This window comes from Triturus cristatus, chromosome 10, assembly GCF_964204655.1.
Source record: "Triturus cristatus chromosome 10, aTriCri1.1, whole genome shotgun sequence".
Lineage (NCBI taxonomy): Eukaryota > Metazoa > Chordata > Amphibia > Caudata > Salamandridae > Triturus > Triturus cristatus.
In genome coordinates, this window is record NC_140593.1 from 395,033,463 (window position 1) to 395,052,315 (window position 18,853).

At 45.9% G+C, this 18,853-nt stretch overlaps 1 long non-coding RNA gene across 1 annotated transcript; it reads left to right on the forward strand.

Moving 5' to 3' along the window:
- Positions 1-1,842: 1,842 nt before the first annotated feature.
- LOC146789503 (uncharacterized) lies at positions 1,843-3,197 on the forward strand. Its single transcript, XR_014969809.1, has 3 exons — positions 1,843-1,917; positions 2,214-2,318; positions 3,001-3,197. It is a non-coding gene; the product is annotated as an uncharacterized LOC146789503 (long non-coding RNA).
- The last annotated feature ends 15,656 nt before the right edge of the window (positions 3,198-18,853 follow it).

Sequence of the window (18,853 nt, forward strand, 5' to 3'; positions counted from 1 at the left end):
TCCACTACTTTCTGGGATGAGTACCTGGATCAATAAGACACTAATGATGTCACCTTGGCTCTTTAATATTTGTTTTCCTTTATAAATGATTTTTTGGATGAAATCTCAAAACTCAGATCTTGGGATTTTAGAGGGAACAAATATCTCTGTATATATATTTTACCTTTGACTGTATTAATAATTTAGTTTTTGGACTAATTAATGAGATATGGTACTCTCTGTGTTTTTATCCAGTATGCGTTATGAACATCGATCTGAGTGACTGACATCTGATGAAGATGCCAATGGATATATATACTATTTTTATGGCAATATTCATTCTTATTGCTTGGAGTAAGTTCCTGCCACTATGCTTATACACACTATTGTTCTATAATACAGAAAACTGAACTTTGCTTCCCACCGAAATATAGTATTTCGCTTGTTTTTTGATCTATATAACATTTTGTATTCACTAGGAATCCAATTTGCGAATTTCATATGTTGAAATTATTTACATATTTCTGCTGTGTAGGTATAGCAAGATGACAGCTATACGATTAAGGACTTTCCCTTAGCTCATGCCGTTTTGTATGTTTCCGGCATCTACAGCCTTTTTCGATACACGAGACGCTAACCATGCGTCTTGTGTGATGTCCTTTCTATAAACGAGACGCCAACCATGCGTCTTGTGTGATGTCTTTTCTCGTTTTCAAATTTGGCGCAACATCTTATAACACTCTATGAGTTATTTGTGTTTACATGTTTTCTTAAACTCAATGCAATCTTTATTATAATCTGAATTTGTTTGAATATCAGTTGCTTGGTAGGCATAGCAAGATGGCGACTGTGTGTTAAGGATTTTTCACATAAGTTGCATTGAATTTCCCGTGATCGGATGGCGCGTCGCTATGCTCTACGTTTTAGGATAATCACTCGGTGTATGCCGTTCCTTATACTTCCGGCATGTATAGCGTGTCTTGACGTACGAGACGAAAATCACGCGTCTTGTGTAATGCTTTTTCTTTTCGTTTTTTCGTTTTTTCTAATTTTGGTATTATACATTCTAATATTTTATGAGTAATCTGTGTTTGCACTTATTTAAATAAATTTAATGCAATGTTTTATTTATAATTTGGACTTTAGTTAAACATTAATTGCTTTGCAGTCATAGTAAGATGGCGATCGTGTGTGAAGGAGTCTTCACATAGGCCGTTTTCTATGTCCTTTGATCTGACGGTGTGCCCTTATGTAAGATACGTCAATTACGCTTCAATTGCGATGCCTTTAAATTTGCCGCGAATTGCGGGTCACGTTTGCTTGCCAGTTATCATGCTGTGGATACGGTTTTTCCCTTACAAGTAAGTGATTGTTTAGGGAGAATGCGATGCTATGCTAAAGAGAGGCAAATATGTTATTATTATTTCTTTCGGCGGGTGTTGCTCGGTCCGTCTAAATTTCAGAGATCCCTGCGAGTGTTTGTCTCCACTTAAATGTGGGTAGACGGGACGACATGATTATTAACTGTCGTTTTTGAGTGAATGTATGATATATCATCCAAGGTACGGCCGGTTAACTTTACACTTTTTACATTTATTACAGTTCTGTGTCCCTACCGTGTTAGAAACGCTAATATCATACTAGAGTTGTTATATGTGTGGAACACATTTATTAGTGTTCTTTAGGGATAGTGCCCTCTGTATTCCTTCCTTCATTTGTGGAGGTGCTGGATTTGAGTACAATGGTTTTTGATATATGGGATACCAAACTTGGGGTCTATTTATTATTTATGATGAGTTATTACATAGAGTTTTTCTCTTTACCTTGTTTTTGTGCCTATAGATCGGGATCATAACCACCAAGAAACTTTTGTTGGCATTACTCTTCATGCTGCTATGATCCATCTCAATATGGAAGTGACCCTTGTATTATTATCCGGTGAGACACCACACGGCTTATTAACTGAACATAGGATATACTAGGAGTATAATTGATGTGCTTCTTTGGTATTTTAAGGATTTAATTATATAATGGCATGACATATATGATGAATTGATGGCTTAAATATGTCTGCTGTGTCTTCATTTTGAATGTCTTGAAGTCTCATTGAATGAGCTTTTGTGCTTTTTTCTGACGTGATCGGTCGTGCTTTGAGAATGTCATTGACATCTATTTGGTAATTTGGTATTTTGGATGATGTCATATGATATGTATCCCTCTTTTTTGATTATCAGATTTGGATACATTTGTGCTGAATATTACGCAGTAATCAGATCGTTTGCCTATGGGATAGTGTGCAAATCATCCTTCCAATATTAATCGTGTCATTTGATTTTTAGGTGAGATGCCTTTCTTTGTTATGTAGCATATATTGGCACTGTTTGTTTATTTTTATTTCTATTACTAGTCTTTTCTGTCTCATACATTTTGGGTTTCTTTCACACTATTATTCTTTGGTATTATTTGTTCTGAGTTGGTTTTGGTCATTGGTGACTATTGGACATTACTTCTTAAAAATTTCTTTACTTCTTATATTTCTCTTCTTATTTTTCTTCTTTTTTTCTTTTTCTTTTTGCCCTTCTTTGAAAATTTGCTGTTTGAATTCTTTCATGTTTTTCTCTAATGCTTTTTGTCTATTTGCGTTAGATAAAATTCTTCTTTGTTTGATTTATGAATTTGTATTGTGAATTGATTAATTTACACACAACTATGTATAAATTTGCAGTAAAATGGAAAATAAAATCTGATTAGGATATAAAAAGAATTTTTCCATTTTTGTATTATCAACATTAGGTTTGTTTGTTTTTATCAAAGGTGTATTTTAACTGATTATACTGTCAAATTGAATATATGTGTTGTTTGCTTAGTCTAAATGATATATGTAAATTGTTTGTTTGTTTTTAATATATATGATGTCTCTAAATTATTAATGTTCTGTCTTTGGTCTTATGTATATTTGTAGTTTGTTATGCGCTCATGTTGGTTGTCGTACTGTTATTGTTTTTTATGTAATTTTCACAGCCCTGAAGAAGTTCCTTGGCAAAAGGGACGAAACGCGTTAGCTGTGTGCCGTTTGTTTATAACCTTCTGGAATAAATACAAGATAAATGGACAATACTTGTGGTCTTGAATGACTCTTGTTGAGTGCACCTTCCTTCTTTCTGTGAAATCTCTGGATCCTGTAGCATCAATCAACGACGGATGCTGGAAGTGGATGCACCGTTTTTTGATAACATAAACTTAGGAATTTAAGTGCTTAACCTTTGTCTGTCGTTGGTGGTCGTTTTCTGTTTATGTAAAGCTCTGTAGAGAGATCTGCCAAAATAAATTAAAAAGAATGGGGACTAGGACACAGCCCTGTTTTACGCCACTTGTTGTTTGCACCTTCTTTGATACACACGTGCCATCTCCAATTTTGATCTTGACCCATGCATCCGAGTATACCAGCCTAATTGCTCGTAAGATATTGGGTGGGATACCCCATCGCTGAAGTTTGACCCATAGTTTGTCCCGAGGGACACAATCAAAAGATGCCTTAAAATCAACAAAGCACATATAAAGAGGTGTCCCATTTGCTTTTGCTCTATTCCTAATTAGGCTCAGGGTCATAAGATTTACGAAGGTCACGACCAGACAAACTTTTGCTACGGTCTTTTCATGCAGGATTTATCAAACCTGCAAGCATTCACTTTTGTTCCTGTATAATACTAGAACCAGAATACATATTTGACTATCCGGACGCTTGATCACTGTCACGGTTTACCTAAAAGGTTTCTGAACACTGGCTTTCAGAATCTTGAATTATATCGGGGAGATCCCTCAACACATGCCGTTATTGAATCCACGCATCGGCCATCTGAGTTATTATAATAAATCTTTTATTTCCTTGCTCTGATGAAGTTCCCCGTGAGGAAATGAAACGCGTTGGCTGAGCTTTTCGTATTGCTGACTTATGAATTTTAAATAACTGTTTTTACACTACTATTTGACTACTGGACTTCATGACCTGGCGCACCCCCATTTCATTAACTACAAGATTGGTTAAAGTGCCTTCCTTGGCCCCTTAAAAAGCCGGTTTGATTTAAGGGGCGTATTCCATTGTCCTGCAACCAGGATTCCAAATCATGAAATAACAACGTTGAGAAATATTTTGACTCAACATCCATCAGTGCTATTAGTCTATAGTTGCTGGGTGAGAATGCCATGCCTTTTTAAAAAATGGGATGGAGTATTGAGCCCCTCTAGCTGTCAGGAATAACGTCTTTTTCCAGAATGAAGTTAAACTTTGACACTAGAAAGACTGCCCATAGTGGAGTGAGGTGTTTAAACAATGCCTGTGATAGCCCAATAGGGCCGTGGGCACAGTCTGCTTGGGACTTTTTGATGACCTGTACCCCAGTCGCTGTGCCACAGAGGCTTTATTACGACGGTAGGGGTTAATTGTAGGCATCGAACCGCACTTGAAGTGTGACTTTAAGTAATGAACCCATTCCGTCTCACTGATATTTGCGTTGTTTGCAGCTGCAGGGCCTTTCTCGTTCCTGTTGATTATCTGCCAGAATCTTTTTGAGTCAGGTGTTTTAGAGGCGTGTAGTAACTGGGTTCATAATGTTTCTTGTTTGGATTGTTTATACATCCAGATCTCTTTTTATAGCCGCCGTCTCTCATTGCGGAGTTGTTGTAATAGATCCGTATCTCCTGGGTGTTGACGTGATTGTTGGAAAAGTTTGCCGGTTGCCTTTTTTATGTCTTGAATATGGACGTGCCTAATTGACGGTTTACAATGGTCAAGTCGAGATCCCTTTTTGTGGCTGGACGCACTGTGGCTTTTAGTCATATTATTGGCAAGAATTTCCCATGTTGTTATTGGATTGGGATCCATTTGAACTAGGACCTGTAAACTAGAAACTGTGTCCTCTGCTATTGAATTGATGGAGTCGGGAGTCAACTTCAGGCGTTTCACATTTTCTGACTGCGTTTCTCCCGACATCTTATGAAATGCCTCAAGTTTGCACATGGAAGCATTCGCCATGATGACCTGAGGATTGTGATCGCTCTCCACACGATGGCATATACTATAGTCCAAACCTTGTTGTAAAGGAGCATTGAAACAAGCATGTAATCTATGATTGAAACCGCGTTGCCCCAAACCCTTGACCAGGAAGGTGGATTGTCAGCTGGTTTTCGACCATTTAGTGCAAGCAGACCCAATAGTTTGCAGGCCTTTTTGAGCTCTTCTCCTGATTTGTCCCTCCATATTTTCAATGGCATTGCTTGCTCAGGGAGGGGGCCAACTGCATCAGTGTGTTTCTCCGAGGGACAGTGAAAAAGGTTGAGGTTGAAGTCCCTGGTAACTAGCCAATGTGAATTATTATGGCTACCTTTCATCTGGGATAACTGAGCTGCCATTGTTCTGGATGATGCTGCTTTTTAGTTAGGATTGACGTATAGATTGATGAGGATAATTAGATCTTTAGAATTATTAGCCCAACCTTCCAATTTTAATGCCAGCATGTTTGGGTCATCCATGTGCACTTCTGCTATTTCACTCACTAGATTGGTATTTATATAAATTGACAGTCCCCCTTTAGCCCTTCCACAGACTCTCTTTCTTTCTGCTGGTTTAATGTATTCTTTGTAGCCAATGAGAAGGATATTAATCAGCCCCCAGGTTTCCTGGAACATTAAGATGTAAAAGGATCTCAGGAATACTGTGAATTCTGGATCCGTGCATTTTGTCTGTAGACCACTGATGTTCCAAGAACAGACTGACAGGCCACCCAGGAACTTTTCTGGTGGCCTTCCCTCACCTCAATCTTGATTGCTCCTAATTTGAGACAGGGCTTGCAGTAACCAGCCCCAGTTGGTTTGTTAGTTATTACCCGTCTTCGCAGCTGGCCGGGTAACTGTTTCATTGGATACTTTGATTGTCATCTTAGTGAGATCTGAGTCAGTTTTATGATGGGCCAGAGGGGGAGACCTTCCGCTGACTCCTTTTAATACAGACCAGTTGGAAGTCATTTGCTCATCTATTGGTAGTTCTGCTTGGAGCACGTGGGGGTATCTATCCCCATGATAGGTAATTACTTCGATGCCCCAGTCTTTTAGGTGCTTTTTCTTTTCCAAGATCTGTGCCGGAAGCACCAAGGATGAGAAGGTGACCAAAGTGGCATCCGTGAACTGTCGTCTTCTTGCCGGCAGGAACTTAATTAATAAAATGTCATCAGACTTGACATGGACCAAGCCCGGCAGGGGTTTGGTCAACTTAAGGATGGTTGACCGGGGAGGAGCCTAGCGCGCAACCAAGATGGCCGTGTAGGCTTACGGCTCTCGAGGGCCTCCGCAACCTCCCACGTCTATCCTGATTTAATCCTGGTTTACTTGACGGGCTTTTGCAGATGAACTTGCGCTGAGGTGCCACCCGTTTTCCGATTTCAGATCGGACGCCGGGACCCGGAATGGTTGCACTCCGAAGTTTGCGGCCTGCTCTTGCCTTGGTCCCGATCTCGAGCTGGTGAAGTGCCCGGGTGCGAAGTGAACAACAGCGGCTGGCTGGGCTTGCCCCGCCACGGACCCCGCACTTTCACTTTCGTTTTCAAGCTTGCTCTCTACTATCGGCCGAGAGACTCTGGTGTTTCAGAGGGGCTCAGTGTCTGGCCTGACTCTTGGATTATACATGGGTTGACTGTCGGCGACGGCTGTGCTCAATTGCATTAGCTGCCTGGTCCCTTCTGGTGCGGACGGGTACCGGCCTGGTTGGCCTCCGGATGATGGCGGCGAGACTAGACGGAGACAAATCGAAACCCAAGTCAACCCGGAGGGGCGCCTATACCCAGATCAATAACATGGATCGATATGCGCAGGCTAAGGGATCCCCTGGTGGCTCGCGTAAATCGCCTGAGAGGTCTAAGGAGGTCTCCGGCCCATCGTCGGAATTGACCCTGCTGGACGTCATGGGCGCCATTGAGGAGATGAAGACCGCGGTGGGTCAGCAGTTTGATACCCTGGCTCATAAACTGGACGCGGTCCTGATCGATGTGAATTTGGTCAGGGCAGACCTGTCCAAAACTAACGAGCGGGTCGACGCCTTGAGTCAAGCGGCGTCGAGTCTAACTGTGGACGTGGCCGCCCTGCAGACAGAGGTCCGTAGGTTGCGGCTAGCCAGTGACCTGACGGACCGTCGACTTGAGGACTCTGAAAGCAGGGCTAGACGGAACAATGTCCGTATCATTGGAGTGCCGGAAAGATCGGAGGAATCTGCTGCGGATCTTTTTGTTGAGGACCTGGTGACCAAACATCTCGCGCCCAAGGGACTGAGCAAGTTCTTTGCGGTGGAGCGGGCCCACAGGGTTCCGGGTGGTGCGCCCAAGGTGGGTGCTCCCCCGCGGCCTATAATCGCCCGACTCTTTAACTTTCGGGATAGGGATGCTCGCCTTCAGGCGTCGAGGGTTGCCGGACCGCTTAAGTTTGAGAACTCCAATGTCAGCTTTTACCCGGACTTCACGCAAGCGGTCCAGAAACAACGGCTGGGATTTGTGGGTGTCAAACGGCGCTTGAGGGACATGGAGCTGAAATATGCGATGTTGTTCCCGGCGAGGCTGCGGGTTTAGTTCCAGGGTCGTTCCCACCTTTTCGACCGGCCGGAGGCGGCTGGAGACTGGTTAGATGCCCTGCCACGGGGACAAGATCGAGACAGTCGGATGGCGGAGAGCGGACGGGATTTGGTGAAGCAGGACTAGAACTTGGTTCCTGGTGATGGACTGAATTGATGACGTTTTGTACCTTGGCTCAACTGGACCCTAGATTGGCACACTATGCCCTTCAAATGTCCGGGGGTTGTGGGGAGCTTATTGGGGTCCTTTCCTCCCTCTGGGGTTCTTTTTGTGGTATATGTTAGGGTGACAGGCACACTGAGAGTTGGGGGGGCTGTTTGGGCTCAAGCAGGGTTGCAGGGAGGGGGGAGTTGTGGTTTGGGGATCGTGGGGGAGGGGGGTTGTTGGAGATTGTTTGTTTGTTTCGCAAGGCAATGTGAAGTTCTCTGCTGACTTATCCGGGTTGTGCTTTCCGGGATGTGGGTGTCATGCACGGGAGTGGGATGGGGGTAGGGGATTGAGCATCCTTTCGTGGAATATGAATGGACTTGGGGACAGGATCAAGCGCGGGGTGGTGCTGCAGTTTTTGAAGCGGATCTCGCCCGACATTGTTTTCCTGCAGGAGACACACGTGATTGGAAACTCTTTCCATGCCCTAAATAGGAGGGGCTACCGCCTTGCCGCTCACTCTGGTTTCACTTCTGGCTCTAGGGGAGTGGGCATTTTGGTTAGGACCTCTCTCCCATTGGAAGTTGATGAGGTGCTTCATGATGATAGGGGGCGCTATGTGGCACTGGTGGGGAGATGGGAGGGTAGGACTATCTCGCTCGTCGCTGTGTATGTGCCTCCGGGGTTACAGACGGCTACATTTGCTGATTTGGGGCGTTTGGTCCTGGGTCTCCCGGGGGGGGGGGGTTCTAGTCTTGGGGGGTGACTTTAATGCCGTTGTCTCCGGGTTGGATGACCGTCACCCCCCCAGGGATCTCCCTAGGGCTCAGGCCTGGTTGGGTGGCTTTTTGGACACCTTGGGACTTGTAGACTGCTGGAGATTGATGCACCCGGGTAAGACGCAATATACCTTTCACTCGGGGGCCCATGGGAGTCTCTCGAGACTTGATTACATGCTTATGCCGGCGACCCAGGCTGGGATGATTGGGGAGGTGCGTCATTTAGCCCGAGGTATTTCTGATCATTCCCCTATATGGTTGCAACTAAAGGTTGTCCCTGGGGCAGAGGGGAGAGTGGCACTCATTAGCCCCTGGTATCTACGTAACCCTAAGATCCGCGCAGAGCTGGTCAAGTCCACTGATCACTACTTTAAGGATAATGTGGGGTCGGTGCCGTCGGCCGTCTCCCTATGGGAGGCTTATAAGGTGGTGATCAGGGGGCAGGCCTTGTCCCTTATCTCCCATGCTAAGAGGTGCGAGAGGGCAGAGGTGGTTCGCCTGGAAACTGAAATAGCTGAAATGGAGGAGAACTTGGAGTGGGGAGTTACTGATGAGAAAGTGCATGTTCTCAGCCTCAAACAAGCAGTTTATAGAGCGCTAGTCACGGAAGCCGCTAAAGGGATGAGTAGAGAGCAGCAAGGACGACTGTATGATGTGGGGGATAAAGCCGGAAAGTTGATTGCTTGGTTGGATAAGAAGGAGAGAGCGAGCAGGGTGGTGCCCGTTGTGGAAAGAATGGATGGAGTGCGTGTGACTGACCCGGTGGAGATCGTTGACTGCTTCGCGGCTCATTTCCGCGGGGTCTACTCTCCGGTTTCTGTCCGTTCGGAGGAGGATTCTCATCTGTTGCTTAGAGACATTGCATTGCCAACTCTATCGGAGGCTGATGCAGTATTGATGGAGGCGAAGTTGTCGTCAGATGAGATCGCTCTGGCCACTCGCTCGATCGCATCGGGTAAAGCTGTGGGTCCTAATGGTCTTCCCATCGAACTCTATAAGTTGCGTCCCGATAAGATAGCGCCGCACCTTCGGGACATGTTTTTCGTGGCACGTGCGGCGAGCTTCCTCCCCCCTGACCAACGCCTCGCCACCATAGTTGTGATACACAAAGAGGGGAAGCTGCGAGATCGCTGAACCTCCTATAGGCCCATTTCGCTGTTGAACGCAGAACCCAAAATTCTGGCCAAGGTATTGGCTAATTGACTGGTTCGGGTCGTGGGCGACTTGATTCATCAGGATCAGTCCGGTTTCATACCTCATCGGAATACTGCTCTAAATCTGAGGCGGTTGCACGGCGTGCTTGCTAGAGCGGAATTTATACGTGAGCCGGCCATCCTGGCGTCTTTAGATGCTACAATGGCGTTCGACACTTTGGTATGGCCATATATTTGGGCTGTGTTGGCGAAATTTGGGTTCGGCCCTGAGTTTATTGGTTGGGTAAAACTACTATATGCGGACCCTCTGGCTCAGGTGGTGGTGAATGGTAGGGTATCGGCTCCCTTCGCACTGGGGAGAGGTACACGGCAGGGATGTCCGTTATCACCCCTTCTCTTTGCACTTTCTCTGGAGCCTCTCGCCGCCTGGTTGCGTTGGGAGCCGTCGTTGCGAGGCATTAGATGGACGCCGGAGTTTGAGGACCGTGTCTCCCTTTACGCGGATGACATCCTTCTGTATCTCACCTCTCCCCGGCAGTCGCTAATTGTATTGGTGGACGTCCTGAATTCCTTTGGTCGCAGCTCCGGCCTGGTCATCAACTGGGCCAAATCGTGTGTTTACGTCCTCTCGGGTGAGGCCCCCCTCCTGCCACGGGGTTGCCCTATCCAGATTGCTACCCCGGGGTTCAAATATTTGGGAATCTTTATCTCACTGGATCCCGCGGTTCGCTATGAGCGAAACCTTCTCCCTCCCCTCCAGCGATTGAAGGCCGACGTTGAGAGGTGGCGACGACTTCCGCTCTAGCCACTCGGACGGGCGGCATTGTTTAAAATGATGTCGCTACCTCGCTTCTTGTACGCTTTGCAAAATACTCTAGATGTCGTGCCGGCCCGTTATTTCCGGGAGGTGGAGGGTCTTCAGCGCCAACTGTTTTGGGACGGGCGGCCGCGGATTGCGCTCGCCAAGTTGACGCTCCCTTGGTACGATGGGGGGGTCGCCCTCCCCGATATTAAACGATACTATTGGGCGTCTCAGTTGGCGGCTGTGAACCACGGGATATACGGTCCCGCCTTGAATCCGGCCTTCGAGATGGATACATTTCTGCTCCCGGGTGGGGACTATAATAGGGCGCTGTACTCGGTGACCCCGGACACGCGGTTGACAGGACCCACGCAGGTTGCGGTACGTGTGTGGCACGCGGCGAATGCTGCGATGGGGTGGAGGGATCGCTTGACTCGGGCGACGCCGTTGTATGCCTCTGGGCGGTTGGGCTGTTTGTGGAGATCGAAAGGCTTTGAGAAATGGGATATGATTGGTATATGTAAGGTGGGTGACCTTTGGGCGAAGGGGTCTTTCAAAACGTTCGAAATGCTTAAAACTGAATATAACTTGAACGATAGAGAGTACTTCCGGTATGCCCAAGTTTACCATGCGCTGTGTTCGGTTTTCCCAGACGTTGCAGCTATCCCCGAGTACTCCCCGCTGGAGGATAGAGTGTTGGATGGCTACGTGCCCGACAGCACTATTTCTCTGATTTACAAGAAACTCATTAATGATCGCGCGGACTTGCTGCTCCGTCTGCGGGAGGCATGGACGGGCGATGGCTTGGAATTGGACGATGAGGACTGGGTATCGGCGGTGGCCTCCCCAAAAGAGGTGGCGATCCCGGCCCGCTTACGATTCGTACAGCTGAAGATCCTCCATAGAGTGTATGTCACTGGGCCCGGTTTGCTGCGTATGGGTTACTCGATGGATGGACTGTGCAAGCGTTGATGTGGCCTGTTGGGTTCCTTTCTCCATATCTTATGGGAATGTTCGGAGGTTGTGCGATTTTGGAACGGTATCCATACCGTAATGGAGGAGGTCACGCACGTTGCTCTGTTGCCAGAGGCTAGGAGGTGTTTGTTGAATGTCTGGGAACCGAATGATTGTAATGCGGCACAGACGCAGTGGGTGACCTTGGGGTACATGGTGGCTAAGCGTAACATTGCACAGCTGTGGGGCTCCCCGAGGCCGCCCACGATCGAGGTATGGAAGGAGAATATGGACTGGTGTATGTTTAGGGAAAAGACGGTGTATGTGGCGAGAGGCAAGCCAGGGAAATGGTCTAAGGTATGGGGCCCATGGAATTTATATCGAGGAAGTATCTGCACCCCGCCTCTGCCATTAGAGGTCGATCTTGCTTTGTCCCCCTAGCCACGCATTCTGCGGGATGGTGTGAGGTGTGTTCCATGCTTTGTTCTCCCGTTGCCCCCCTCTACCGCTTCCGGACAGGAACTGCTTTGGACACTGTACGTTGTTCCCCGTCCTGGGAAGAGCACGCTGCTATTTTGGACTCTCATTGCCTTGAGTGTGTTTTATATTTATTAAAAAATGAAACTGTTTATTCCGATTGCTACTGGCCTATGGCCACGGCCTGTTGCATGTGCCCGCGAACCGCCGGGCGCTTTGCCTCTGGTGCGTTGGAATGTGTGGCGTTACACTGCGGGCCCTCGGGCTCTATAGCGGCCGGCCCTGGTGGTTGTAGGCCCTTGTCTGTATTTTACTGTGTACTAACGGTTTCTAAAAAAAAAAAGGTTGGTTGACCGATTTAAGATCTCTTGCGAGCCCCTCTATTTCAATTCCAGGATCCATAGCAGCTTCTGACCAGTGCTGTTTGAACCACCAATATGTTCATCAATGCCGACATGACCTCTTGAAGTCAATAGATTGTGACCATTTGCCGCCTGCAGCTGAAGTTCCGAGAGACCCTGCTCCACTATGGGCTGTGTCTTGAGTTTCTTCCTCTGTACACTCTTTCGCTTGCGGTTTCTCAGTGCACTGTGTTTGATCCTCTCAGCCAGCATCTTGGACTCCAGGTATTCCCTTTAACTGTGAGCTACATATCTGCAAAGGCCCGCTGGATGTGGTATAAGATGCCCTTATATTTTCAGGAGATACTACCTTGTTATGGGCAATGTCATGAAATGGAGCCACGGTGGTACCATGTACGTTCGGGTCCATTGGAGCCATCCCTGGACAATCCAGGTTTTCCTGTTGAACAGTTAAAGAGGGGTAAACGATCTCTAAGTTGCCAGGGAGGTTTTATTACTTCCTTTCCTTGCTCGTTTCCTTTCCTTTTTGGTTTGTTGAGGAAGCACAGGGGCGTTAGTTTTTGTGCTCCAATCAGCAGGAGATTCATAGTGGAACCTGGGATGAATTTCGAGGTTATCCTCCACTATTTCCACAGAGTCTTCCTCTGCCAGCCTATTATTGGAGACTAATTGATTCCATAGAGTTGTCATCTTTGGCCTGCATATTTCCTCTTTTAATGTTGTTCCGGGCCAAGATTTGGGGCCTGTGTTGTTTTTTACTTTACCCAGTATCGCTCGCATGATTGCTGGAAGTTGCACTAATTTATCCACTACCTCCTAGCAGGAACAGATTTTAAAGTCATTTAGATGGTGTGATTGAGCCCTTGTGACTAGTGTGTTTAACTTTTCGAGTTTCTCATCGATTCCAGACACAAAAGTTGCCATGGTATGAAGTAAGTCCACCTGGATATCCATTTTGTTAGAGTGGTGAGTTAGGGCCAGTGCTGTTGCTTGCATTGAGTTCAATATAGCAGACCACAGATTAGGGGGGTTATCGCCGTCCGTGCTCTATTGGTTAACTCCTCCACTATGGTTGCTCCCTGGATGATTGTATTAGCCCCCTCTTCGGGGACTGGCAGAGGAGGGTCCTCATCGATATTTAATTTAAATTCAGGAAATGCATAAAATTGAGGTGCTCCTTCTGGTGTCCGCCCATCTGCGCCTGCTGTTGCTGAACCAGTAAACATCACATCTTCAGGAACATACGCGAGCAACCCGCTTGATGGTTGCATGTTTGATTGAGATACTGAATTAGGAAGTGGGGAGGTATGAGCATGACTAATAACATCCATCAATTTTTCTGGTTGACATTCATCATTCATATTTAGTTGTTGAGTATCATCATGTTTGCTTGTTGGCCGTTAATAATCTTTTTTTTTTTACAGGTTATGCTGATCCAAGGATTTTATATCTTCTTTGTCTTTGTCTGTGAACTGGCCTGTCCTCAAGCCTGCAGTACAGTCAGAAGTGGTTAATACCTTGGGGCTATCGTCTAAGTGTAGCTCCGGGTCTAGGTCCGAGTCATAAGTGGCACTACATTCCTACAGAACAAGAGGATCACTGACGACTGCCCGCTTAGTTGGATTTGTGGCTTTCTTTTTGCGGTAAGGTTTCCCAATATGGTGTCACTTTCTCGCTTCTTTTTAATTGGGGTTTGTACCTTACTCCGCACCTAACCTGATCTCATCCTTGTTGGTCTTATTGTTGGTTCGGGGCAAGTAGTCTCAAAACAAATTGTGGCTGTTGACTCAACAAAATAGATGCTCCAGGAAAGATACTCGGTGCCTTTTCCAGTAGATTGGCTCCCTTTTCTCGTAATTGACTTAACCTAGAGAAGTAGTGCAACATTTTCCTAGGTATTTACAGTTACAAGATGACTCCCTTGACTGGTAACGCTGCCTGCTAGCCTGCTGGTTTATTTATGCTTTCACCACCCAACCTATTTATTAAAGTTGATATAGGTTCATATGGGTTGGGGTAATAAGTGATTGGCAGGCTACAAGCTAGGCTGAATACCTACTGCTGGGTATTTCCCGAGTACTCTCCCGAGGCTTAGGGTTATGAAGTTGTAAAGGATGCAGTGTCACGTGTCAAGTGGGGGGGAGTTGGGGAGGAGCTGGCTATCAGCCTACGGGAGCTCACCAGAGCCACCTCTAGCCGCACCCAAACCTAGCTGGGTCACTTCCACAGGGCCTGGGCTCACACTCTGTGACAAGCTGCTAAAAACTGCCACGCTCAGGGTGTGGGTACACTCCCACTCAATCTCCCTCTCAGTCTCCCACCGAAATTGCTGTTGCTGCTCGGGAGACCTTTACCTTGAATACTCCTCTGCCATACAACAATGAGGAACTAGGGTGGGAGGGAGGGGTAAGGTCTGTTCAGGAGCACCCCTTACATCTTAATCTTACATCACCTGACAGGGCACCAGGCACAACTCGTCTCATAGTTTTAAGTGAAAGCGGCTCACCTCCGATCAGAGACCGCTAGAATATGGCCTGTGTGGATGCGGGATAAAAAATGGGGACCGTGTGAGGGTCTTCTCAGACTCCCCGGCAGCTCCCGGGTCTCAGCATCTCCTACCCTCTTCCCCCTTCTTTTCTCTGCTTGCCACCGCCGCCAGTTCCGCGGCTCCTCGCAACAGAGCGGGAGCTTGGAGAGACGTCGCAGTGCATCCCAGGCTCAATCAATCGCCAGCCGATTCCACGCAGAAGTTAGTGGTGTGGGTCTTACATACAAGGGAAGAGTCGCTTTATTCATTCGCCAACATCTTACAGGAGGCATACTCTCAGTCAAACAGCCATGTCTTGAGCCAGAAACAAATCCATCGCATTTACCTAAGTTATCAGGGTAATCGTCATGATCTTCATCATCATAAGAAAATGAGACTCCCTGAAAGCAGTAATTTAATCCCTGACACTGTTAGCCATCCTCCTAAGATTCCAACACCTGCCATCTTTGGCAATGATACTCCTTTTCTTTTTACTTATAAAGTTTTATATAGTGCAAACATGACCCAAGAAGGTATCAGAGGGCTTTACAAGTGGTCAAGAGGGAAGAAACAGTAAAACAAATAACATAAACAAGAGCTATTGGCGGCCCTCGACACAGTGGATCATGACATCCTTTTCGACTGTGTTGAGCCCACTGGCCTGCAGGGTTTCGCTCTGGATTGGATAAAATCCTTCTTATCAGACTGATCACAATCTGTTTGCCTCCCCATTTTTGGTCCTGTTAAGTTCATTCTCAAATGTGAAGTACCTCAGGGTTCCTCCTTATCCCCCTTCTTATTCAATCTCTATATCGGCCCGTTGGTAAACTCCCTTCAAAAGCTAAAAGTAAAAATATACAACTATGCTGATGACATGCAGTTAGTGTTCACCCTCAAGAACTATCCAGAATCGATAGGATTCTTCCAGAACACTCTGATCTTTCGCCAGGACTAGATGAACTGCCATCAAGCAAAACTGAACTCATACAAAACTGAGGTGGTGATGATCAAATACAGACTGCATTGCTGGAGCCTTTCCTTTGGCCACAGGAGCTCGCCAGCCCCTCCTATTCCAAAAAAGGAGCTAATAGCCTTGGCATATTTGTCGATGTAGACCTTTCAATGAACCCCCAGACTGCAGCAGTGACTTTTTCCTCCTTCTTTCAGCTCCACAAAAGAAAAAGAAAAACGATGTAAAAATTTTTCTCTATTGAGGCCATCATCCAGATTGTTCCCGCACTTGTGATGTCCCGCATTGATTATGCCAACACTCTTAGCCTAGGTCTCCCTAAAGGTCTGAACCAAAGACTGCAGCTTGTTCGAAATCAAGCAGCTAGATTGGTCTACCAACAACCAAGATATTGCCACTCTAAACCTCTGCTAAAGAAATTTCACTGGCTTCCAGTTGCACAAAGAACCCTGTTTGATACGGGCTGAACGATTTTTAAAATCCACCAGAGTAAAAGCTCCACCTATGTATCTTCCAAAATATGGAGTTACATCACCAGGCGTAACCTCAGATTAGCATACCTCAATCTTGTAGAGGTTCCCACATACAATAGGAAAAGGCTGGGGGTGCCAGGGTTGCTCTATTGGCTTCCGGTGTCTGGAACTCTCTACTGGACAACATAAGAGCAGTCATCTCTTGCTATCAATTCAGAGCCCTGCTAAAACCATGGCTTTTCAGACAAGTTTACCATTATTTGCATCTTCGCCCTGCTGCTAGTGCTCCCCATTGCCATGAAACCTTTCGATGAACAAGCCCTTTAGAAGTTCCTTATAATATAACAAGAGCAAAACAGGATGTGAACTGTCCGAGATTGAGGCAGGAGACCACCACAGTGTCCTTGCCACCTACTCAATATACAAGAAAATAGCAATCCAGTACTTTACAAGTGTATAAGAAATGTGTCGAAATGGGGCCGACAAGTAGAGTACGAGAGCTCTAAAGTAAAAATGTGTTCATTCGTGGCACTGTGACTTCCTTTTTATATGCGGTGCTTGAGGGGTTCAGTCTGATTTCAGGGTGCAGGGAGTTCCAAATTCTCAGGGCAATACCTGAGAAGGCACAATTGTAAGTTTTCTTTTTATGGAATTTCGGTGGTTCTAGAGCTTCTATAAGATCTACTGCCACCAGATAATCCCTGTTTTTGTGCTAGGTACCTCGAGGTGTTTAAGTGTAGGGCTTTATGGGTCACACAGGCAATTTTAAGCTCAATCCTTTCCTCATATGGAAGCCAATTTAGAGACTAGATCAGGAGTGATGTGGTTGTATCTTTTGGATCTCCTGTGATGAGCTTTGCAGCAGAGTTAAGAGAAGCCCTTAATGGAGCTAATGTAGATCTTTGTAGGCCGCAGAGCTTTGCACTGCCATAGTCCAACCTGGAAATCAGTAGGGCTCGAACAACTGATTCGAAGTCACCGAGGGGGAGGAAGGGTTTTATTTTTATTATGATGCTCATTTGGAAGTTAGCTCCTTTAGTGGCATTACTGATGTGCTCCTGCATGTTCAGGTTCTTCTCAACGGTTATTCCTAGTGATCTTGAGGAATCTAACGTGTGGAAGGCAATTAAGAACCATAAGTTGCTTCATCCATTCTTCGATATCAAAGGACTGTTGAGGTGGGTGATTAAGAGTAATTCCATTTTTAAAACATTTAGTTTGAAGTGGTTGTATGTTAGATAGTTTTGAGTTTTTTGAAGACTTGGGTCAAAGACCGTATATCTTCAGGGGAAGAGATTTTCAAGTACAATTAGGTGTTGTCCACTTACATGTGATAGTGGATGTTGGATAGTTTCTGAATTTCAGTTAGAGGCTCCATGAACCAGTTAAAGAGGGCGGGTGATAGTGTTGATATATATTGGGGGACCCTGAGTGTGACAGGTTTAGAGTAGGAGAGTGGCTGAGTCACCTTGAGTCTTTGGGTTCTGTAATGGAGGAACGAAGAGAACCAATTTAAGGCAGATCCAGAAAGCACCATCATCTTACTATCCAGTAAGTCTATGAGGCTGTTATGTTTAACCGTGTCGAAAGCTGACAATAGGTCAAGGAGCATTAGAAGGCAGGATTCGTTTTGGTTCAGCATTTTTATCTGAATGACCTTGAAAGTCCTAAAGATCTTGAGGTGCCCTTTTCCACACATTTTGGAAGATACATTTTTACAAAATCGCCCGCCTATATTTCAGTACGTTTTTGCTTGTAATGAGCATTATAACACTTACTGGGCTTGGCCTATCATGTCTCCACTGAATTTCTAACCAGGAGATCAGGTTCAGAATAGAGGAAGTCTCTGTGAGGTAGTTTACATTTAATCCAGCAGGGACATACCTCTGAAATGGGAATCCACCCCTTAAGCACGGAGAAGGGGCAAACACCAGTAAAACAATTGGGAGAAATCCTGTAAACCCATAACCTTTCCCTGATGGCCATAAATACTGGAATCTGGCTTTTACAAGCAAGGTGGACTCTACCCGTTAAGTAACAGTTAAACTGTACTACCAGTCTACTGCAATGGAGATCATAGAGAGCCAGTCTGATGTGTTGAATGTGGTGCCTTTTAGTAAATTCTATCATTTCATTAGAAGTGTGTTGCTCACCATTGTCAGTTACTAAGGTTTGCAGAAAACCTTTCTTATTAAAGAGTTCCACATGAAGTTCTAGCACTTCTTATGTGTTGACTATCTCAACATATTTAACTTCCAGCCATTTGGAACGGTAATCATTTAACACCAAGGCATACTGCATATGCAAGGAGTGTTTTTGAAAGACCCAGCAATGTGAAGCAACAACTTTTACCAAGCAAAATGGGGTCAAGGAACAGGCATCATGGGATTTGTTGGGTTCTTAAAGTCCTTATCACAAGACATAACCATATCACATACCCTAAGAAAGCATTGAGCTTCCTTACCCATTCTTGGCCACCAAAATGCGCTGAAGAATGGCCGCTGCCTGAACGAGCTCTGACATCCCCGTAACCAATCCTGCCCTATCTGCCACCATCTACACGTAACAATAGCTGGAAATCAACTCGCCCTACACCCTACCCCCCCGGAGACTTAC